The sequence below is a fragment of the Oryx dammah genome, unplaced genomic scaffold (genome assembly GCF_014754425.2).
Source record: "Oryx dammah isolate SB20612 unplaced genomic scaffold, SCBI_Odam_1.1 HiC_scaffold_17, whole genome shotgun sequence".
NCBI lineage: Eukaryota > Metazoa > Chordata > Mammalia > Artiodactyla > Bovidae > Oryx > Oryx dammah.
The window spans coordinates 64,054,479-64,079,255 of record NW_024070201.1 but is presented as its reverse complement, the minus strand read 5'-3'; positions in this window follow the sequence as shown (position 1 = coordinate 64,079,255).

The window sequence follows — 24,777 nt, the reverse complement described above, 5'->3', positions numbered from 1 at the left end:
TCATGTCCGACTCCCAGCAACCCCATGGACTGCAGCCCACCAGGCTCTTCCGTCCATGGGATTCTCCAGGCAAGAGGACTGGAGTGGGCGTCATGGTCTCTTCTAATCTGCAGCAATTCCTCAGTCTTCCTTAGTCTTTTATGACCTTGACACTTTTGAATAGTTATTTTGTACAATGTCCCACAATTTGGGTTTGTCTGGTGTTTTCTTATAATTATTGACACTATTTTAAGCATTTGTCAAGGCTATGGTTTTTCCTGTGGTCATGTATGGACTGTGAAGAAGGCTGAGCGCTGAAGAACTGATGCGTTTGAACTGTGTTGTTGGAGAAGACTCTTGAGGGTCCCTTGGACTGCAAGGAGATCCAACAAGTCCATTCTGAAGGAGATCAACCCTGGGATTTCTTTGGAAGGAATGATGCTAAAGCTGAAGCTCCAGTACCTTGGCCACCTCATGCGAAGAGTTGACTCATTGGAAAAGACTCTGATGCTGGGAGGGATTGGGGGCAGGAGGAGAAAGGGACGACCCAGGATGAGATGGCTGGATGGCATCACTGACTCGATGGACGTGAGTCTGAGTGAACTCCGGGAGTTGGTGATGGACAGGGAGGCCTGGCGTGCTGCGATTCATGGGGTCGCAAAGAGTCAGACTCGACTGAGCGACTGAACTGAACTGAACTGAAGCATTTGTAACTATAAACATGGTATCTTTAAGAAGTTTTGATTTATTGGGGGGTTTTGTCACTCTTTTTAGCATTTGGTTCTGAACTTGGATAAATATTTACAGTCATGTAACCACTACCACAATGATCATGTAAAACAGTCTCACAGGCCCCCTAATATTTATTTATGTACCTTTGTAGTCAGCTTTTTCCCCTCAGCCCCAACCCCTGGTACCTACCTATCTGTTTTTAATCCCTGACATTTGCAGTTTTGATTTTTCAGAATGCCATATAAATAGCTTCATACAACACGGAGCCTTTTGAGTCTGGCTTCTTTCACTTAGCATCAGGCATTTTAGACAGATCCATGTTGATATATCAGTAGTTTGTTTCTTTTCATTGCTGAGTATATTCTGTTGTGTGGAGGTACCACACTTTGTTTATCCCCTCAGCAGTTGGTGGATATTTGAGTTGTTCTGCCTATTACAAATAAAGCCATTATAAAAGCCTCTGCACAAATCTTTGTGTGGGCACAAGTTTAATTTCTCTTGGATGAATACCTGGACATGGAACTACTGGGTCATATGGTAAGTGTATGTATAACCGTATGAATAAGTAATTGCCAAACAATTTTCCAAGGTGGTGGTGCCAGTTTGCAATACCATCAGTAATACACAAGAATTCTGATTTCACTACATCCGCAGCAGCACTTGATATTGTCAGTTTTTTTTTTAATTTTTTGCATGGTTGGTTGAGATTATGTATTTGGAGGGGATAAGAATACCATGGAAATGACATTGTACTTCTCAACACAACACATCAGAAGGTACGTATATTGTTGCATCTTATTATGTGCAGGTTGCCTTTGAACAATTGATTATGGTGATGTGTGTCAGGATTCTCCAAAGTAAAGTTACTATTCTTCTCTTTGTAAGTAATAGGTATCCCCTTACTTTGTAAGTAATAAGGAGCCACTTCGAGACTATGCAAATACTCTGTTCTTCGTTATATTTTCACCCACTAATTTTAGCATCCCTTGATGATTCTTGCACACAATAATTATTACTGTGTTGATTCAGTTCAGTTCAGTTCAGTCACTCAGTCATGTCTCTTTGCAACCTCCTGGACCGCAGAATGCCAGGCCTCCTTGTCCATCACCAACTCCCAGAGTTCACCCAAACTCATCTCCACTGAGTCGGTGATGCCCATCCAGCCATCTCATCCTTGGTCGTCCCCTTCTCCTCTTGCCCTAAATCTTTCCCAGCATCAGGGTCTTTTCAAATGAGTCAGCTCTTCGCATCAGATGGCCAAAGTATTGGAGTTTCAGCTTCTACATCAGTCCTTCCAATGAACACCCAGGACTGATCTCCTTTAGGATGGACTGGTTGGATCTCCTTGCAGTCCAAGAGACTCTCAAGAGTCTTCTCCAACACCACAGCTCAAAAGCATCAATTCTTCGGGGCTCAGCTTTCTTCACAGTCCAACTCTCACATCCATACATGACTACTGGAAAAATCATAGCCTTGACTGGATGGACCTTTGTTGGCAAAATAATGTCTCTGCTTTTTAATATGCTGTCTAGGTTGGTCCTAACTTTTTTTCCAAGGAGTAAGGGTCTTTTAATTTCATGACTGCAGTCACCATCTGCAGTGATTTGGGAGCCAAAAAAATAAAGTCAGCCACTGTTTCCCCATCTATTTGCCATGAAGTGGTGGGACCGGATGCCGTGATCTTAATTTTCTGAATGTTGAGCTTTAAGCCAACTTTTTTACTCTCCTCTTTCACTTTCATTGAGAGGCTCTTTAGTTTTTCTTTGCTTTCTGCCATAAGGGTGGTGTCATCTGCATATCTGAGGTTATTGATATTTCTTCTGGCAATCTTGATTCCAGCTTGTGCTTCATCCAGCCCAGCATTTCTCATGATGTACTCTGCATATAAGTTAAATAAGCAGGGTGACAATATACAGCCTTGACATAACTCCTTTTCCTATTTGGAACCAGTCTGTTGTTCCATGTCCAGTTCTAACTGTTGCTTCCTGACCTGCATATAGGTTTCTCAAGAGGCAAGTCAGGTGGTCTGGTATTCCCATCTCTTTCAGAATTTTCCACAGTTTATTGTGATCCACACAGTCAAAGACTTTGGCATAGTCAATAAAGCAGAAATAGATGTTTTTCTGGAACTCTCTTGCTTTTTCCATGATCCAGCAAATGTTGGCAATTTGATCTCTGGTTCCTCTGCCTTTTCTAAAATGAACTTGAACATCTGCAAGTTCACATATTGCTGAAGCCTAGCTTGGAGAATTTTAGGCATTACTTTACTAGCGTGTGAGATGAATACAATTGTGCGGTAGTTTGAACATTCTTTGGCATTGCCTTTCTTTGGAATCGGAATGAAAACTGACCTTTTCCAGTCATAGTAGTAATTTTCTACTTCTGGGCTTCCCCCATGGCTCAGTAGTAAAGAATCTGCCTGAAATGAGGAGATGCAGGAGACATGGATTCAATCCCTGGGTCAGAAAGATCCTCTGGATGAGGGCATGGCAACCCACTCCAGTATTGTTGCCCAGAAAATCCCAGAGACAGAAGAGCCTGGTATGCTCTGGTTCATGGGGTCTCAAAGATTCAGACACGACTGAAGTGACTGAGCACATATGCAATTTTCTACTTCCATAATTCCCTCCAAATTTATTAACTAGCCCTTACTGTAAGTAAGGGCTGTCTTTTTGCTCCCATTTACCTATTCAATTGTATTAATATGGATTCATAGACATTTATTTTCTTCTATCAGTTATATTCCTTTTTAAAAAATTTATTTATTCCTTAAATTGTCATAATTGTAATCAATGGGAACCCTTTCAAGTTGGCTTTTGTGTCTTTTCAGCATCACCCATCACTTTTTCTCCCTTGGCAATTCCTTCATTTCTGTTTCCATATGACCTCCGTGCTCACCTTGTACTTTCCCTTTCCAAACCCTAAACTCAATCATTTTCCCAAGAATCCCTCATTCCTTGAATTATACATTGGTATTTAGAATCAAGATCTTGGTGCTAGGTGTGCTCATTGCTACTGGAGTGTCACTGCTTTTAGGCCTTCTCAACAGAAAGGAGTAAGAAGTATATGCAGGTATATATAAATCACACATACATCTATGTATATGTGTTGGTATATTAAAAGTCATGAATTTATGCTGATATATAGATTCTATCCAACACCACAGGGCTCATCTGATCCTTCCTACTTCTCTAATTTTTATCTTCTTTCTCTGATGGTGAAAAACGTGGCTGTTTCGACCTACAATGTATAGGTCTATCATGATGTATGATGTATTTGTATAAGTGACCTACAATGTATATAAATACTTACTTGTTCAAATATCACACACACATAATTTCAGAATTCCTAACGCATGCTCTTTATGAGAAACACATTCACGTAACAGGAGTACAGCATTTCTACACAGTTCTTTTTGTCTTTAACTTTATGGAATATAGTCATCATCCTGTTTTCCAAAGTAACTTGTTAGTACTTTTCTTCCCTTCTCTTATCAGTGGGATTATGTTATTCAAGAAGTTGCTAGTTTTAATGTAGTCATATTGATCAGTCTACCAGAAGTCGATTTTTGGTACCCTTTTATTACAATATAACATAAATAGAGAAAAGTATACAAATCATAAGTGTAGAACTTGGTGTATTTTCACAAATTGAAACTTCTTGGTAACCAGCATCTCAGAAGCTTAGTCATGCCCACTTTTAACCACTATCCACTCATTTCAGTAACCACCATCTAACTTCAAACACAATAAAGTCTTTTACATACTTTACATAAATAAAAGGTTTTACTATGTACTTTGCTGCATCCTCTTTGTCTCAACATTGTGCTTGTGAGATTTATTCCTATTACTCAATGTGGTTGTAGTTTGCTTGTTGTCATTGCTGCTTAGTATTCCATTGTGTGAATATACAACATTTATTTACAGCGTTGACATTGACAAGCATTTGAGTAACTTCCAGTATGACGCTGCAAGCGGACGAGTATGACAGTGCACGTTTCACATGCTTTTTGAGGAGCATATGAATGCATTTCTGTTGTAGATCAGAGCAGTCAAATTTTCTGGGTTGTATCAGGGTTGTATATGTTCATCTTTCATAGATACTTTTGGTTTGTAGTCCCATAAGCAATATACAGGCTTATAGTTGTTCCACATCCTACCAATGCTTTGTATCATCTGGCTTTTTACTTTTACTTATTTTGATAGATGTGATGTCACATTGGAGTTTTGGTTAGCACTTCTCTGATATCTAATAAACTTGACCACTTTTTCATATGTTTATTATCCATTTAGCTAATCTTTTTTTGTGAAGTGTCCATTTAAGTCTTTGCCATTTTTTCCAATGACTGATTGACCTGTATGTTTGGTTACTTTCTTATTGATTTGTAGGAGTTCTTTATATGTTCTGAATACAAGTCCTCTTTTTGAATTGTGTTACACATATCTTATCTCACTCTGTGGACTTCCTTGGCACTCATTCAGTTATGTTTTTAGAAAAAGAAGAGTTCTTCATCTTAACATAGCCTAATTTCATTTATATTTAACACTTTATATGTCCTACTAAAGGAATATTAACTACCCCCAAGGCACAAAGAGGTTCTCCTACTTTTAGAACATTTTTGTTTTGTCTTTTGCTTTGGGTTGCAATCATTTAGAATTGCTTTTTATATGTAATGTAAAGTAAGAATCAAGATTGATTTTTCCCTGAAAGATTTCTATTTGCTTTAGAACAATTTAAGCAAATCTGTTTTTCTAGTATACCATAAATTAAGTGACCGTATATGCGTGTATCAATTTATGGAAGTTCTATTATTTTGGTCTATTTGCATTTTTTTGCAATAATTCTATACTCTCCATAACATTATAAATCTTGATACCTGGTAGTGTTAGTCCTATAGCTCTGTTCTTCCTCAATATTGTTTTGGTTATGCTTAGCAATACGTGAACCGTGAACTTCCTGATGTTCAAGCTGGTTTTAGAAAAGGCAGAGGAACCAGAGATCAAATTGCCAACATCCACTGGATCATGGAAAAAGCAAGAGAGTTCCAGAAAACCATCTGTTTCTGCTTTATTGACTATGCCAAAGCCTTTGATTGTGTGGATCACAGTAAACTGTGGAAAATTCTTCAAGAGATAGGAATACCAGACCACCTGACCTGCCTCTTGAGAAATCTGTATGCAGGTCAGGAAGCAACAGTTAGAACTGGACATGGAACAACAGACTGGTTTCAAATAGGAAAAGGAGTATGTCAATGCTGTATATTGTCACCCTGCTTATTTAGCTTATACGCAGAGTACATCACGAGAGATGCTGGACTGGAAGAAACACAAGCTGGAATCAAGATTTCCAGGAGAAATATCAATAACCTCAGATATGCAGATGACATGATCCTTATGGCAAAAAGTGAAAAGGAACTAAAAAGCTTCTTGATGAAAGTGAAAGAGGGGAGTGAAAAAGTTGGCTTAAAGCTCAACATTCAGAAAACTAAGATCATGGCATCTGGTCCCATCACTTCATGGAAAGTAGATGGGGAAACAGTGGAAACAGTGTCAGACTTTTATTTTGAGGGGCTCCCAAATTACTGCAGATGGTGATTGCAGCCATGAAATTAAAAGACGCTTACTCCTTGGAAGGAAAGTTATGACCAACCTAGACAGTATATTAAAAAGCGGAGACATTACTTTGCTGACTAAGGTCCGTCCAGTCAAGGCTATGATTTTTCCAGTAGTCATGTATGGATGTGAGAGTTGGACTGTGAAGAAGGCTGAGCGCCGAAGAATTGATGCTTTTGAACTGTGGTGTCAGGGAAGACTCTTGAGAGTCCCTTGGACTGCAAGGAGATCCAACCAGTCCATTCTGAAGGAGATCAACCCTGGGATTTCTTTGGAAGGAATGATGCTAAAGCTGAAGCTCCAGTACTTTGGCCATCTCATGCAAAGAGTTGACTCACTGGAAAAGACTCTGATGCTGGGAGGGATTGGGGGCAGGAGGAGAAGGGGACGATAGAGGATGAGATGGCTGGATGGCATCACGGACTCGATGGCTGTGAGTCTGAGTGATTTCCGGGAGTTGGTGATGGTCAGGGAGGCCTGGCGTGCTGCGATTCGTGGGGTCGCAAAGAGTCGGACACGACTGAGCGACTGAACTGAACTGAGCACTTTGCCTTTCCATATGTATTTTAAAATAAGCTTGTCAATACTCACCAAGGACACATACTCTCACACAGAACATCAGGGGTTTTGCTTTGGCTTGCACTGATTTTTGTAGGTCAAATTTGGGAACACTGTCATCTTTATAATATTGTGCTTTCTGATCTATGAAGATGGTATATTCCTCCATTCATTTAGGTTTCTCACAATTTTTTCCCAATTGGGTAGTTATCTTTTTGTTATTTATTTCTACTTCAATTGCACTGTAGGCCAAGTGCAATTGGTGGTTTCAATTCTTTTGAATTCATGGGGATTTGCTTTGGTCATGAATATTGTCAGTTTTGGTAAATAGTCCATGTTCACTTGAATAAAATGTATATTCTGCAGTTGTTGAATGTGGTAGTCAATATAGATTAAGCGTATTAATTTTGTTGTTCTATTTATTGATAATTTTGTCTACTTTATCATTTAGTGGGAAATAGGTTTACCTATTTCTCCTTTTAGTTCTTTTAACTTCTGTTTCATATATTTTGAGACTATTACATGCATAAAACTTTAGCAGTGTTATGCTGAACAGAGTTGAATTAATTCTAGTGGGCTGACTCTTTTATCATCATCAAATATCATTTCTTTAGTAATATTTAGTATGCTTTAAATATTTACTTTGTTATATATAGCTACACTATCTTTGTTTTTCTTAATGTTTGTATGCTATATTTTGTTACATCCTTTTACAGTTGACATTCCTGTGTCCTTATATTTAAGGTGCGTTTCACATAGTTGAGTTTTTGAAATTCAGTCTGACAACTCTTTACATTTCAATCGAAGCATTTGGTCCATTTACCCATTAGTATAAATACTGAAAAAATTATATGCTTGGTTTAAATCTACAACTTATAATTTTTCTTCTTTGTTCCACTTCTTTGTTGCCTTCTTTCCAGTTATTCAAGTGTGCTTAATCATTTCTTTTCCACCCTCTATTACCTTTTTAGATATTACATTCTTTTATCTTTTTTTTTTTAGTGGTTGCCCTAAAAATTATACCATACTTTCTTGACTTAAAACAGTTTAATACAAATGAATGCTTTTGCTTCTTCCTAGACAATGCAAGGACTTTAGTAGAATATTTTAACTTGATATATTTCTTTCCACTCAGGTAGGTTTTGGAAGATAGTTTTGAAGATAAACTGCTAGTTTTCTAGGTAAAAATGCAAGAGGAAGACATTCCATGTAGTAAGAACAGCAAGTCTGGGTGCTGACTGTCCTTTCCCATCTGGGCAGTTCTTTTTTCTTTGTGAGCCATGAGCTGACCTCTGCGACTACATCAACAGACTTGCCCTCTGGCTTTCTATTTCAGGGCCCATGAGAGGCTCTGGCAGGGGAGTGCAAGGTAAGAGCCAGTTGAAACACTTCTTTGATCCCTCTAAGCGTACTATGGTTTTGACAGCAGGTACATACTGTCCCCCACCCCCTACCCCAGCTCCTGTTCCAAGCTCTGACTCCTACCAGGCTCTGCTAGTATGATTTCTTCCTCCTGTCTCTCAAGACCTTTCCAGGTAACAGCTCCCTGCTGGTCCCTGGGTGATTCACCATCTTTGTTGTTTGCTCTAAATCAACTCTTACCTTTCCTAGGGTAAAGTCCCTCAGGTAAACTTCCTGCAAGGAAGTATTTTTCCCGTTGTAACCCATGATGTTGATACATGGAGGAGAGAAAAGTAGAATGTATTTAGAGGAACAGGCATAGTTTAATGTGGTCTGACCATGGGGTTGAGATAAGGGAGGCCCAGAGACAAGCCTGGGGGTGAGAATGGGGACTTATGAGGGTCTGCCAGTCCAGTCTGGGCATCACCCAGTGGGCTGTGGGATTCACTGGTAGTTTCTAGAGTTAAAGAGGAACATGGCCAGACCAGCCATTTACAAGGGTTACTCAGGTGCAGCAGAATAGAGGAGGGACTGGGGAGGAAGAAATTGAACAAGGAGAGACTGGTCTGGAAGCAGTTACAATAATATGCCACATTTCAGTGGTTGTGCAGTACAGATAATCACTCCAAACTCTTAACTGTGGTCTGCAAGGCTCTGGTTGGTTTGGCCTCTGTCTACCAGTCTGATCTCAGCTATTCATTCCTCTTTGCTCACTGCATCTTTGTCAACTGTCCCTTTCTCCTCTGTTCAGTAAACATGTCAGGCTCCTTACAACCTCTGGGACTTTGCAATTGCTGTTCCCCTGTTTGGACAGATTCCAGACTTCTCATCATTCAGGTCTCAGCTCAATAATATATCCTCAGAGAGGACTTTAGCAGCTACCTTCTTTATAGTGACTTCCTCTGGAAGCCCTACATTACTAGAGGTTTTCTCCCCATAGGACTTATTACTGTCTGAAATATTTTCTTTATTAGTTGTTGACTAATTATCTGCCTCCCTTCTCTAGACTGTAGAGTTCATCGGAGAGGGACTTAGCCTTATTCACCAGTATATCTTTAACTCCTAGAAGACTACCTGGAACATAATAAATGCTAAATTGATATTCCTTGAATGAATGAATTAATGAACTTAGCATTCTATTTGGCTCCCAAACATTACCCTACCTTCCCATGTATACATGTAACCCTTTATCACCTCCACTCCACCCTTAACTTTTACTTACAAACAAAATAAGAACCTTTTGGGGGAAAAGACCATTATTCCTAATGATTAAAGATGACTCCACCAGGCAAGGTTTCCTGTATAATGTGGAATCTGACAGGGTCTTCAAAGAGAGGCAGGAGGCATGGGTGTAAGAAACCATCTATCAGTGAATTCAAGTCTTAGACTATCAAAACATCGAACAAAAATAAAAAATCCATACTAAAACATTCAAAAAATAAAAACACTTAGATGTTGTTAGTTTTCTACTGCTGTGTAACTAACAGCAGCTTAAAACAATACCCACTTACTATCTCACAGTTTTGTAGATAGAGAATCTAGGCAAGCACTTCTGAGTTCCGCTCAGTGTACTCGTAATTTGAAATCAAGGTGTCAGCCATCAGGGCTCTCATCTGAAGGCTTTGGGGACGATTCTACTTTCAAACACATTCAAGGCGTTGGCAGAATCCAATCCTTGAGGTTGTAGGACTGAGGTCTTTGTTGTTGGCTGTCTGTAAGCTGCCATGCATATTCATTCTTAGATAGCCCTTCATCTTCCAAGTGAAAAATAGCATGTTAAATCACTTTTGCTTTTTAATCTCTCTGGCTTTCCTTTCTGCCTTCCTCTTCTACTCTGAAGGGGTCATGTGATTCTATTGGCCCAACCCAGTTAATCTAGGATAATCTTCCTATTTTATAGCCCACTGACTAGTAACTTTAATTACAATGGCAAAGTCACTTTTCCCATGTAACATAAGATATTCATAGGTGCAATACCAGGAGTAAAGGTCATGAGGGCCAAAATTTTATTGAGTATAAACAAGAAATGGACAAAACCAGCTCTTAGAAGGGACTGAAGGACCCCAAAGATGGGGCCAGTCTACAAAAGGATAAAAGAAAAACTGCCTTTTTGATTTTGCAGTCAAACTTTCCCTTCATCTCTCAAAAAAAAAAACACTTTTATGTCCAACTGACTAGAGACAACCATGGTCTTACTAATTTTTCAGAGTGATAAGTATGAATTGACCTCCTCTCTGAGATGCTTTTCTAAACTCTGCCTGGAGTTCTTGCTGCTGCTGCTAAGTTGCTTCAGTCGTGTCCGACTCTGGGTGACCCCATAAACGGCATCCCACTAGGCTCGCTAATCCAGGTCTAATGGATCTACCGTAAATGGTAATTTTCTTTCCGCTTCTCAAAATGTGATCAACAGATGGCTAACTCACAGGGCACCCAGTGAATCAGAATTGCTGGTGTGAAGCTTCAGTTCATATTTCTAGCTCAGTCTCCAAGTAATTCTTAATCCCTCGGATTTGAACCACATAGTTCTCTTTTTCTCCCCTGTATTGTGGCAAAATGCAATCATCTCGAGCGTCCAGAAGAGGTCCCAGTCCAGTTTCTTAGAGAAATGAAGGGAGTGCTAATGATTTCTAGCTCACAGGAAGCCACCTTGACTTCCATGTTAAGGAAGAGTAAGAAAGAGAGGGTTAACAGGAGGGCACGAACACTGATGAGTGAGTGCCTGCTGTATACAGGGAAGCATTTTCTCCACCTACACAGTCAGGCAGGTAGATAAGCATAGGACACAAGGTTCCCTCATCTTATGATCTGTCCTGAGGCTGGCCTGTCTGACTTCATATATGGGGTTCTTCCCTCTCCTGACAGTCAGAAGGAAGCTTTCTCTCCATCTCCTCTGAATCCCTGCTGCTCCTCAGGAAGCCAAGCCAAGCCCAGTGGAAAATCCAGCCTCAGGAATGTCACAAGCACAGGTGCCTCTGGATTTATTGAACTCCTGCCTTAAAGACAAACCAGCTGGGTTTTATTGCATCCCATTTTATCCTGCTTCCTCCATTGCCGCTTTGCCCACACATCTTTTACCCAGGGTTTGCTGTAAAATCCAGGGTTTGGCATAGATGTGGGTGCTGGAAAGAGCTATCTGGAGGTGCCTGGGAGTGTGCAGATTCAGGGCTGTCAGCTCACTACCCATTTAAGCAGCTGGCCAGCACCTGGGTGATTTTTCTGGATGTGCCAAGCATACATCTAAAGCTGAGAGAGCAGGGAGAGGGTAGTGGGAACAGGGAGGCAGCTAGATGCTGTGGAAAGAGGACTTTGGAGACATTCGGGCCTAACTTTTGAACCCACATCTGCCACTTCCTGTATGACCATGGGCAAGCCACTTAACCTCCCTGGGCTTCATTTTTGTTAGCATTATAAGACAAGGGTTTGATCTATTCCTTGCAGATTTGTTTCTGGACTGAAGGAAATAATCTTAAAGTATCTGTTGGGACTTCCCTGGTGGCTCAGACAGTAAAGAATATGTCTGCCATGCAGGAGACACACGTTTGATCCCTAAGTCAGGAAGATCCCCTGGAGAAGGGAATGGCTACCCATTCCAGTATTCTTGCCTGGAGAATCCCATGGACAGGGAAGCCTGGCAGGCTACAGCCTATCGGGTCGCAAAGCGTTGGACACAACTGAGCAGCTAATACACATGCTTCCATTAAAATGCCTGTCAGAGTGTAGGTCTTCATTTATATTAGGACCTTTCCTCCAATATGGAAGAGACTTCCCTGTAGCTCAAACAGTGTAGAATCTGCCTGCGAGCCAGGAGACCAGGGTTCGATCCCTGGGTTGGGAAGTTCCTCTGTAGGAGAGAATGGCAATCCACTGCAGTATTCTTGCCTGGAAAATCCCATGGACAGAGAAGCCTGGCGGGCCACAGTCCGTGGGGTCACAAAGAGTCGGACATGGCTGAGTGACTAACACAGTCCTGTCCAATATGAAAAGCCTGCTTGGCAAGTTAGTTAACTGCTCAGTGCCTCAGTTTCTTCATTTGTAAAGCAGGGATAATAATCGTTCCTCACAGCTGGGTAGTGAGGCTTAAATAAATTAATGTATGCAAAGCTCTTAAGCACATGGCTAAGCATTTAAAAAGTTTTCAAGCAGCCTGAGTGAGAAATGACATACCTACATTGTATTCATAGCTTCTGTGGGAGACACTAAGGAGAAAGTTGGAAACCAGAGATCCCAAGGTAGGCCCAGTCCCCACTAAGGATAAAGTAACTACCCTTCTGGTTCTGCTGACAAACCCTCCTTTCCCCTCTGGAATGAAAGGAGGAGGCCCAGCTAACTTCTTTGTCTTTCTGCATACACTCAAGTATGTAGACAAATTGTTTTAACTCTCTATTCATGAATAATAAAATGCCCCCAAATAGAGTAGTTTTAAACAGACATTTATTATCTGTAGGTTTCTGGGGGTCAGGAATGTGGGAGCAGTTTAGTTAAATGGCTGTGGTTTAAGGTCTCATATTAGGTAGCCAAGGTTCTGGCCAGAGCCACAGTCATCTGAAGGCTTGACTGGGACTAATGGGTCAATTCCTAAGATCGTCATTCATTTGGCTGTTGGCAGGAGGCCTCAATTCCTTGCCACGTGGGTCTCTCCAGAAGCTGCTGTTTCATCTTAAAATGTGACGCCGGCTTCCCACAGAGCAAGGTAAGAGAGATGGATGGAAGCTGCAGTGTCTCTCTTTCTAGCCTCCACACGAGCATATGATCATTTCTGCAGTATCCCATTTATTAGAAACCAGTCACCAAGAACAGCACACTTTCAAGGGGAGAAGAGCTGGGCTTTATCTTTTGAGGGAGTGCAGTCAAAGAACTTGGGGATGTATTTTAGTCTTTTCCATCAGTGGTTGTTCTGCAGACAGCTGTGATTTTGGGGTGCTCATGAGAGGCGGTGAGCTCAGTATCTTTCTACTCCATCATCTTGGCTATTCTCTCCGAGGACATATTTTAAAACACTCTCCTATCATAGGAATGATAGGTGCATGACAGATTTGGGGGTTGAATCCCAAATGAGCCAGTGTCTTTGTTTTTGATTCCTTTAATTACCCAGTTTACCCCTCCTGGAAAAAGATTTGACATTTCCAATTTCCAGCAGAGCTGAAAATAAGCCTAGAATTGGAACAGAAAATGGCTGTGATTCAAACCGCAAACTCTTATTGAGCGCCTTCTATATGCCACGTCCTATGTTGTTTGTTTGAAATAAAGAGATGATTAATATGACTCTCTGCTCTAGAAGACCTGATGTCTAATGGAAAGAGAGGTAAAGAGGACATCAGAGTTAAACCATATAGATAGTCTTTACCTCACTCCTTATATCCTCTTCCTTCCCAGTTCTTAGTACAGATGGTTTTATCCACTTACTTGCTTCTTTTACTTGTTTATTACTGTTTTCTTTCCACTGTATCCCCAGGGTTTGCTACATAGACATATTCAGTAATACTTGTCAATGACTAACAGAGATGTGGCAAGCATGGTGCCTTATGGCAGCAAACAGGAGGTCACTTCCTACTGCAGGCTGGAAGGAAGGCTTCCTGGAGGAAGTAAGCTAGCATTGAGATTTGAAGTATGACTAGGAGTCAGCAAGATAGAGCATGTGTGGATTGTTGCTGTCCATAGGAACAGCATCCCCAAAAAGAGAGAGTCCTGTGCATTCAAGGGGCTGCAAACACTTATGTGCTAGAGCGGAGAAAGTGGTGGGGGCTGGGGAGAGGAGTGGAGAGAGAATTGTGGAGGGAGTAATGAGAGATGAGAGTAAAGATACAGTAGAACTAGGTTGGTGAGAATTTACCTCGTAAGAAAATCTGGGAAGAATGGACTTTATCCTAAAAGCAATGGGAGAACTATTGAAGGTATTGAAATAGGGGAAAGATGAGGGCAGGTGGGCTGCCGACTATGGGGTCGCACAGAGTCGGACACGACTGACATGACTTAGCCGCAGCAGCAAGGATTAGAAGGGCTGCCCTTGACCTGTGCCCTGTGGTTTGTGTGGGAACGACAGGCATCCCAGGAGCCAGAAGTTACATTGTAGAAGTTATTTTAGACCATCTTTCTGCAGAAGGCCCAGCATCCTCCCCAATGGATGCTCCGGGGGCAGAGACAAGAGTAAGGAACAGCAGCGTCCTCAGGCCATGAGGCCAGCCTCACTGGGCTCCTGTCCAGTCGCCCTCACAGCTTGTAGAAACCTAACCCTGCTCCTCCTTGTTCTCTGGCTTCCTTTCAGAAGTGGAGTTGCAGTGGGCGCCCCAAGCCCAATTACCAGAGCGTAGAGACCACGAGTTGGCAAACAAATTTTCCCAGCAACAAGAGAAAACGTGCTGCTTCCTAGTATCCCCCCACTGGAATCATCCATGGAACGTGCAGAATGGCAGAAAAGCAGTTTTTTCTTGGAAACATATGGAAAACAGTTTGTTTGCTTGGAGGAAAATCATAGCTTGTTGTTTTTTTTCCCCCTGGAGGAAAATGAAAACTCTCACACATTTAGTCTTTTCCATCCCTTGTTTGTCTTGTGCTTTTGAACCAAAATGCAGGCCTGGGGAGAATGGTGCTTGTTGCTGAACAGGAAATCTTAATTAGAGCGTTGGTTCCACTAGCCAAACTATAGGAATTCCGAACTCAAATTGTCCATTCATGGTCTCTAAGGCAAGAATGGAGTCATTAAGCCCCAAAGCCAAATGACACATGTTTTGCAGAAAGGAGGGTGGTGTTGGTTATATAGTCTGTATGTGGGGTGGGGGTGGGCGGGGTGCAGAATGACAGATAATGGTGAAATGTGAAATATCCAAATGTAATCTCCAAAGCAGTCTTGAAATAATCCTCCCTTTGGAGACCTGTTCTTCTTAGTCACGATGAAAACAAAAGAAAAGAGCCTGTTTTTCATTCGGTTCACTGGTCCGGAAAATGTGCCCCAGGAAGATGAGGCAGAACTGGGCATTTGAGGGGAATGGAAAGAGCCAGGAGGCATTTGCTAGGGATTTCTTTTGCCCAAGAGCCTCCTACATCTGGTCTTCCCTTCCGAGGAGGTTCCCTTGGAGCCGCCTTCTTCCCCTCTTCAGCATTGATCTTTGAACAACCTCGGAAGCTCTTTCCTTGGTAACATGCGAAACTACATGCAGGGCTTTAAGGATACATTCCAAATGATGATTTATGCTAGGTCATTCACAACCTCCCGATCCTCAGTAATGATTCTCCCAGAGAGCATTTAGCTGATTTGGAAAATGTATATCAAATCCCCCAGAGAACAGTGTGCATTTTAATTGTGGATGAATGTAATTCTGATCATTCTCCGAATGCTCAAAGCTTTACAAACTGAGTAACCCAAATGTGCAAAAAGCAAAAAAAAAAAAAAAAAAAAAAGCTGCTTGCCAGCCTCTGAAGAGAAAGTTGATTACCCTAAGGGGAAACTGGAAGTAGGAGGAGGAGATGGAGTTTGATTCTCTGGATAGGCCATTTGATAAGACTTGTGGGTATTTCCAGAAGTAGGACTCAAGTGAGCCAAGTTAATCATGCCTGTGTCCTTAAAAACCATCTTACTAAGCACCTAATATGTTCCAAGAGCTTTACTTAATGCTTGTAAAAATTTACAGAAAGCATAGCCAGTGAACCTTAAGCAAAGAAAACACATGAAGTGAACCCCACATTCATTCTTGCTTTCTGCTATGGGACATGTTCCAAATAGTGTCATGAGAAAGTAGATGTTAAAAGACAGCCATGGTCTCATTGGCTGAAGGCAACAGAGCTACAGCTGCTGAGGTGACCGGAATTGATGGAATAGGGTACTAAAGAAGAAATAAATGAACAGAGAAGTTGCCCCAGAAATCTACATTCACGTCCCCTTTAGGTTTTGGCCAAATACAAAGCTGTACATGTGTGGGCAAGACCCTGCCTGGCTAGGCAGAGAATAGCTACTGAGAGACGATGAATTTATGGAAATTCTTAAGTTTACACAGTGATGGGGTTATTGGGCTTCTGGTCAATCTCAGGGTAACTATGTTACTGAACACTCTGGGCATTTAGCTGAGACCCATGAGTGGCCAGTCCAAGGAACTGGAGTACTGGAGCCGAACACATAGACTATTCTTGACCTACATTAACAAAACTGAAAAACAAGCCTCAACAGGATCAAAGTGAATGAATTAAATGCTTGCCAAAACAATACTCAACACTCAATAATCAACATTCTTTAAAGGAAAAGGACATAATCCAGACTCAGCATTGCAGCATTTGTAATGTTCAGTATTCCAAAAAGTTACTAGACATCCAAAGTAGCAAGAAAATGTAACCCATAGCCAGGAGAATAAAGTCATTAGGAACAGACCCAGGGATGACACAGATGTCGTCAGTCGTGGACAGTGATTATAAAATAGCCATTACAAATAAGTTCAAGAATTTAAAGGAGGAACTTCCCTGGGAGTTCAAAGACTCAGACTCCACACTCCCAATGAAGGGGGCCTGGGTTTGATCCTTGATCTGGGAACTAGAGCCCACATGCCAAAACTAAGACCCGGTGCAGCCAAATAAAAAAATAAAAGAATTTAAAGGAAAAGATGGACATCTTGCTATAGGAATCTTAATGGAGAAAGAGAGACTTTAAAAAGAAACAAATGAAAAGTGCAGAACTGAAAAACACAATTTATAAAATGAAAAACTTCATTAGCTGCACACTGCTTGAGAAAAGATTCAGTTCAGTTCAGTTGCTCAGTTGTGTCTGACTCTTTGTGACCCCATGGACTGCAGCACGCCAGGCTTCCCTGTCCATCACCAACTCCCAGAGTTTACTCAAACTCATGTCCATTGAGTCGGTGATACCATCCAACTATCTCATCCTCTGTAGTCCCCTTCTCCTCCCAGCTTCAATCTGTCGCAGCATCAGGGTCTTTTCCAGTGAGTCAGTTCTTTGAATCAGGTGGCCTAAGTGTTGGAGTTTCAGCTTCAGCATCAGTCCTTCCAATGAATATCCAAGACTGATCTCCTTTAGGATGGACTGGTTGGATCTCCTTGCAGGCCAAGGGACTCTCAAAAGTCTTCTCCAATACCACAGTTCAAAGCATCAATTCTTCGGTGCTCAGCTTTCTTTACAGTCCAACTCTCACATTCATACATGACCACTGGAAAAGCCATAGCTTTGACTAGATGGAACTTTGTTGGCAAAGTAATGTCTCTGCTTTTTAATATTCTGTCTAAGTTGTTCATAGCTTTTCTTCCAATTAGTAAGTGTCTTTTAATTTCATGGCTGCAGTCCCCATCTGCAGTGATTTTGGAGCCCAAAAACAAAGTCAGGCACTGTTTAAACTGTTTCCCCATCTATTTCCCATGAAGTGATGGGACCAGATGCCATGATCTTCGTTTTCTGAATGTTGAGCTTTAAGCCAACTTTTTCACTCTCCTCTTTCACTTTCATCAAGAGGCTCTTTAGTTTTTCTTTGCTTTCTGCCATAAGGGTGGTGTCATCTGCATATCTGAGGTTATTGATATTTCTCCTGGAAATCTTGATTCCAGCTGTGCTTCATCCAGGCCAGCGTTTCTCGTGATGTTTTCTGCATATAAGTTAAATAAGCAGGGTGACAATATACAGCCTTGATGTACTCCTTTTCCTATTTGGAACCAGTCTGTTGTTCCATGTCCAGTGAACATTGAAGAAAAATTAGTGAACTTGAATACAGATCAAGAAAAATTATCTAAAGTATCTAAGTTATCTAAACAGTTCATTTAAAAAAATGTACAGACTTGTGACTTGTGGGCAAATATCAAGCAGTATGAGTGAAAGCAGAGTCCCAATAGGAGAAGAGAGGGGAAAAAAGAAGCAAGAAAAGAAATGAAAGAATTAATGACCAATATTTCCCCAATTAGGTGACAAACTGTCAACACTCAGATTGAAAAAAAAAAAAACACAAAACCTCAATGGAACTTATTCAAGATAAGCACAAAGAAAACCACACCTAGTCATTTCATGAGCAAGTAGCTGAAAGTCAAAGATAAAGAACATTTTAAAAACAGCCAGAAGAAAAAAAGACAGGTTACAAAGGAATAACGATAAGAATACTGCTGATTTCTCATCATATCAGTCATAAAACCAGACAGAAGGTATGAAGTGACATCTTTAAAGTTCTAAAATAAAATAAATAAATAAAAACCAAAGTTCCCAGTCAATGTAAAATTCTGTCTCTGGCAAAAACAACCTTTAAAAAAACAGAGGCAAGTAAAGACATTTTCAGATAAGGTGGATTATTCACTAGCATATATGTACTCTACAAAATATTAAAGGAAGTTCTTGGGCAAAAGGAAAATGATTCCATAAGATATCAGATCCTATAGAAAAAGAGTAAAAGATATAGAAAATATGTTGGGTACAAATATAAATGACATTCTTAAAATTTCTTTAAAAGACATTTGACTGCTTAAACCAGAGACAGTGGCAAAGTATTGTGAGGTATATAATGTATATAGAAGCAGGGTGGAAAGCAACAGTATCATAAGAGATAAGAAGCGACAGATAAAAGTATACTCTGTGAGGTCTTCTTTTCTATTATATGTGAGGTGGCATAAAGTTACTTCATTATCACAGGTAGACTGATAACCAAAATATGCTTCTTTTAATCTCCAGAGCAACTGCTAAAAATTAAAACAAAGAGGCATAGCTAAAAAGACAAAAAAGAAGAAAACTAGAAAACATTTAATTAATCCAAAAAAAGGAAGAGAAAGAAGGAAATAAGAAAGAAAGCATGAATGTGGCAAAGAGAAAACAAATAGCAAGGTGGTAGAATTAGATCCAACCAAATCACTGATTACATTATACTTAAATAGAATAGACAGTTTAATTAAATGAGCAATACTGCCAGACTGGATTTCAAAAATGAGGTCTAATTATACAATGTTTATGAGGACACATACAACTAAAAGGAAAAGAATAGAAAAGGACAACCAAATAATGATTAATTGTGAAAACACAGGAGTAACCATATTATCAGACAAAGTCAAGAACAATTACAAGGGATAAAGGGGAATATTACATAATAACGAGAAAGTCAATTCATTAAGAAGACATACAATTCCTATGCCTATGTGAAAAATTTTTTAGCTAAATTAAAGAGATGTCACACTGTACCGTCTGAGCTACCAGGGGAGCCTTGTCATACTTTAAAAGGATATAATACATCATTATCAAGTAGAGTTTATCTCAGCTATATATAAGATCTGTTTAACATTAGAAAGATTGCAAGATTCTAGGCCAATATATAAAAATCAACTGCATTTATGTAAAAGAACAACAAACAGTTGGAAAAGAAAATGAAAAGCTCAATATCACTTACCTTAGCATTAAAAAAAAATCAAAATACTTAGGGACAAAGATAATGAAAGATTTTAAAGGTTTTTATGTAGGAAGGTACAAAATCCTGTTGAAAAATATTAAATATTTAAATAAATAGATATTTTATGTTCAAGAATGGGAAGATTCAACATTGTTAAGACATCAGTTCCCCAGAATTAATCTTTAGAAGTATTACAATTAACCATCCCAGTAGTCCTTTTTGGGAGGAGGGTATAACTTGACAAGCTGATTCTAAAATTTATGTGGAAATGCAAAGGTCCTAGAATAGTCAAGTAATCTTCAAAAAGTACGTGGCTGAATGACTTACACCATCTGATTTCAAATCCTTTACAAAGCTACAGTAATCAAGAAAATGTGGTATAAGAATAGAAAAATAAATCAATGGAACAGGTTAAGGAATCTAGAAATAGATCCAAACATATATAGCCAATTAAGTTTTTATATTTGAACTAAGACTGCTCAATAGAGAAAGAAAAAAAAAATTCTTTTTAAGGTGCCAAAATAACTGGGTTTTTATATGGGGAAAAAAAAATCAACAGTATCTTGCAACATACCCCTGAATTAATTCATTGTAGATCATAGGCCTAAATTTAAAAGCCAGACTATAAAGCTTCTAGAAAAAAAAAAAAAAAAGGAGAATATTGTTCCTAATTTGAGAAAGGCAATGATTTTTTTTAGAACAGACACAGAAAGCACTAGCCATTAAAGAAAAATGTAATAAACTGGATCTTATAAAAATTAAAGATACCATTTAAAAAGTCAATAGGACATCCATACACTGGAAGAAAAGTGTGTAAAGTTGTGCTCTTTGGAAAAGTATTAGTTTGAGGACTTTAGGAAACCTCTCCTGGACCCCAGAAGCCCTTCTAATCCTATATACCTTATAGGCCCCCAGAGTGAGCTTTTTAAGAAGAAAATCTAGGAGGAAACATCCCTCCTTAACACATTTCAATAGACTCCATTGCCTTTAAGATAAAAGTTCAACTTAATAGGCTTAGAGAGTCCTTAATGATTAGGCCTCCGCTTACCTCTTCCGTCCCTTCTCAGGCTTCTTTACTGTCACTCCTATATTCCTCAACCCTTGTCCCAGGCATATTGTATAACAAACCACCCCCAAATTCAGTGACACGAACTAGCCATCCTTTATACTCATGGATCCGAAGGTCAGCTGGGGCAATTCTGCTTCAGGCTGTGGTACTTAAGTTGGGTGATCGAGACCGGGCTTGGCTGAACCCCTCTACCTCTAGACGCAGTTCTGTGGACTGGCCTGAAGGCCCTGCTCCATGTGTCTTTCATCCTCCCTGGACCAGCAAAGAAGCTGGGGCCAGTTCTTCTTATGGAAGTGGCAGAAATTCATGGAGGTGAATAGAGCATTGAATGCCTAAAACCTACACTCTTAAGAGGCCTCTTAAGATCGAAACACTGACACATCTACCAATTTCAGGGCCAAGTCAAAGTCAGCCAGAAACAGGCACCCTTCATCCTGCCCGCGACAAGGTTGAGCCTGCAGAGAGTGAAGCACTGGGGCCAAGAGTTCAATTTACTCTAAACCCCTATCCTCTGGACCAACCGAACCACTTTCGGCACCCTTCCAAGGCACCACCTGCTCCTCCTCCTGCCCTCAGGCTGCATCCCACGCTCTATAGACTCCCACCCCTTCCCTGTCCCTTGGCTCCTCCTTGCCCTTCCCTGAGTCCTGGTCAGGCGAGGCACCCCTGCTATGTCCCTCTCACTTCCCTCTCATGACCCTTACTGCACAGCACTTAGGAGCTCACTAACTGGAGCCCCTATCCTTTATCTCCTTTCAAGGTGTAGATATTGTCTGATATGTAAGGTAGGGATGGAGAAAGTTTGTTCCTGTGTCGATTTTTACTTTCTGGAAATAGAACACAGGGTGTTTCATGCACTGAGCCTGAAATCTTTGGAAGGTTTGACATATATTTTTCTTTGGGCTACAGACAGAAACAGCATAATGAATTCCTGTTGCTTTTGCTTGTCCACATCTTTTTGGCCTTTTAAAAATAATAGGGGCTGGCCTTTGGGGAATAACTCCTATGACACTATAGACAGACAGGCTTTGTCCCTTGTGTCCTATGTGTCCCCTGGGTCAAGGTTGGGTTAATCAAATGTTCTTGCCAAACAATTTGAACCAGGTGGAGGAAACTGATGGGAAAATAATTTGAAAAGGCCTTTCTCTAGGCAGTCTTTGATGCATTACGCATTTTCCAGAGCTACTAGATTCCTGGTCCCCAGATTCCCAGAGCTACTGGGGCTTCTACTCTTGATGAAGTTATGTTTAGCTTTTCCTGGGAATCTCTAGGCTAACATAAATCCTTTCAATAAATGCTGGCGTTTCATTTTAATTAAATTAGCCAGAGTCAATTTCTATTATCTATTATTGAAAAATATTATATTATAGTTGATATTACAATCAGATGCTGAAAACTTCAGACTCCACTGTGTCTCTTCTCTCTTCCTCTGGTTCACCAGGAAGTGGGTGGGGACTGTGCCAGCTCTTATTTGGGGCTAATTGACCTTTGAGCTCTTGTAAAGCTCATTTTGAGAGGCAAATCTCCGGCTAATTTAAGGCTGTCAGCAGCTGGGACTCTATGTGTAGGCATCTTTGCTTTGCCAAGGAGCGAAACTTCCTGTGGCAGCTGGAGTAATAAGTGGCTACTGTGTACCAAGTCTTGCACATTAAAAATCTACCCCCATAATTACCCTTGCAGAGCAGGTCTTCTGAATATTCTTAGAGCTTTGAGGAAGGAGAGAGTCACTAGAAATTACTGGGGTTGGTGAGCTCAAAGATAGGCTGGGAGCCATGGTGTTTCATATTCAGATAAATCCCTCCGGTGAAGAGACTCTCATTGCTTCACTGATTCATCTATCTATTATCTATCATTTACCTATCTACCACCTATCTATCTATCTATCACCTATCTATTATCTATCATCTATCTATCTACCTATTATATCTATCTATCATCTATTTATATCTACATCTACCTATATGTCTATCTATCAATCATTAGACTTGGCCACACTTTCATGGGCCCTGGGCATTTTCACATTTTTCATAAGCTCTACAGCCTGTAAGATGAGAGTTAGGGTTGTTAGCCCTGCTGGCCGAGTGGAAGGCCTGAGGCACATTTCATTGTGAGCTGATTCTCACTTTGTGATTAAGCTCCCACTTGCTGGATCATACTGGAGAACAAAGTGTCCACCCATTAGTTCCCGCGTGCCACCCATGTAAAAACAAATGATGGAATCCTGTCCTAATTTGAGACAGAAGACACCTCTTGTTTATTCTTAATTGTCCTTCTATGCAAATTTTTCTTTTCCTTTCTAATCTGTCATGTGAGAAAAGTTAAATTAGCCTGAACATGTGGGAACAGATTCTACTAATTTTGAGCTCTTCTCTTTCTTTCCCTTAGGCGTTTAATCAGTTCTATTTTTTTTTTTTTTTTTTGGAGAAGATTTGTTTGGCAAGTGGAAGAAAAGATAACAAGCCGGGGGATGGGGGAGGTAGGTTTTTAAAGATAGAAGTACGAAAGGAGCTGCCATCTGAGTCTCAAATTAGGATGGAAAGCACATTCTCTGCAGCTCTATGTTACCGTAATGGAAAGTTTAAAACAAAATGGGTTTGATTTGAATCAAGAGGCTGCAATTAAATTTATTTTTCTAAGAAGTGCACTCTCAGTATATGATATAGTCTTAATGCTTGCTCTTCACAACTAACTTGGAGAAAAGGGTATATTTCATTATGAATATATTTCATTTCAAAGAGTATGTTTCATTAATGGAAAAGTTTTTGAGAGGCAATAAGGTAGAGTGGGAATTGCTTTAGGCATTCAGAAGACCTGGTTTCTTGCTCCTTTCCTGGGCTCTTATCTGCTGGGGTAAGTGTATAAGTCTCTTACCTCTCTGAGCCACAGTTTCATCTTCCATGAAAGAAGAATCTCTGCCCCACCCTGCCAAACCTACAGGGCTGCTGAGCTCAATGAAGAGAAGGTTTTTGTAAATGGGAGCTGGTCATAAGCTTTGCAGGAGGGGTTAACTGGGAGCAGGACCCACCATTTCCAGCAGCCACCAATCAACTTGTCTTGGACAGCTTCAGTTCAGCTCAGTTCAGTTCATTTCAGTTGCTCAGTCGTGTCCGATTCTTTGCAACCCCATGAATCGCAGGCTGCAGGACTCCCTGTCCATCACCAACTCCTGGAGGTCATTCAAACTCATGTCCATCAAGTCAGTAATGCCATCCAGCCATCTCATCCTCTGTCATCCCCTTCTCCTGCTGCCAATCCTTCCCAGCATCAGAGTGTTTTCCAATGAGTCAACTCTTTGCATAACGTGGCCAAAGTACTGGAGTTTCAGCTTTAGCATCATTCCTTCCAAAGAACACCCAGGACTGATCTTTAGGATGGACTGGTTGGATCTCCTTGCAGTCCAAGGGACTCTCAAGAATATTCTCCAACACAAAAGTTCAAAAGCATCTATTCTTCGGCGCTCAGCTTTCTTCACAGTCCAACTCTCACATGCATACATGACCACTGGAAAAACCATAGCCTTGACTAGATGGACCTTTGTTGGCAAAGTAATGTCTCTGCTTTTCAATATGCTATCTAGGTTGGTCATAACCTTCCTTCCAAGGAGTAACTATCTTTTAATTTCATGGCTACAATCACCATCTGCCGTGATTTTGGAGCGAGCCCAGAAAAATAAAGTCTGACACTGTTTCCACTGCTTCCCCATCTATTTCCCATGAAGTGATGGGACCGGATGCAGTGATCTTAGTTTTCTGAATGTTGAGCTTTAAGCCAACTTTTTCACTCTCCTCTTTCACTTTCATTAAGAGGCTCTTTAGTTCTTCTTCACTTTCTGCCATAAGGATGGTGTCATCTGCATATCTGAGGTGATTGATATTTCTCCTGGAAATCTTGATTCCAGCTTGTGTTTCCTCCAGCCCAGCGTTTCTCATGATGTACTCTGCATAGAAGTTAAATAAGCAGGGTGACAATATACAGCCTTGACGTACTCCTTTTCCTATTTGGAACCAGTCTGTTGTTCTATGTCCAGTTCTAACTGTTGCTTCCTGACCTGCATACAGATTTCTCAAGAGGCAGGTCA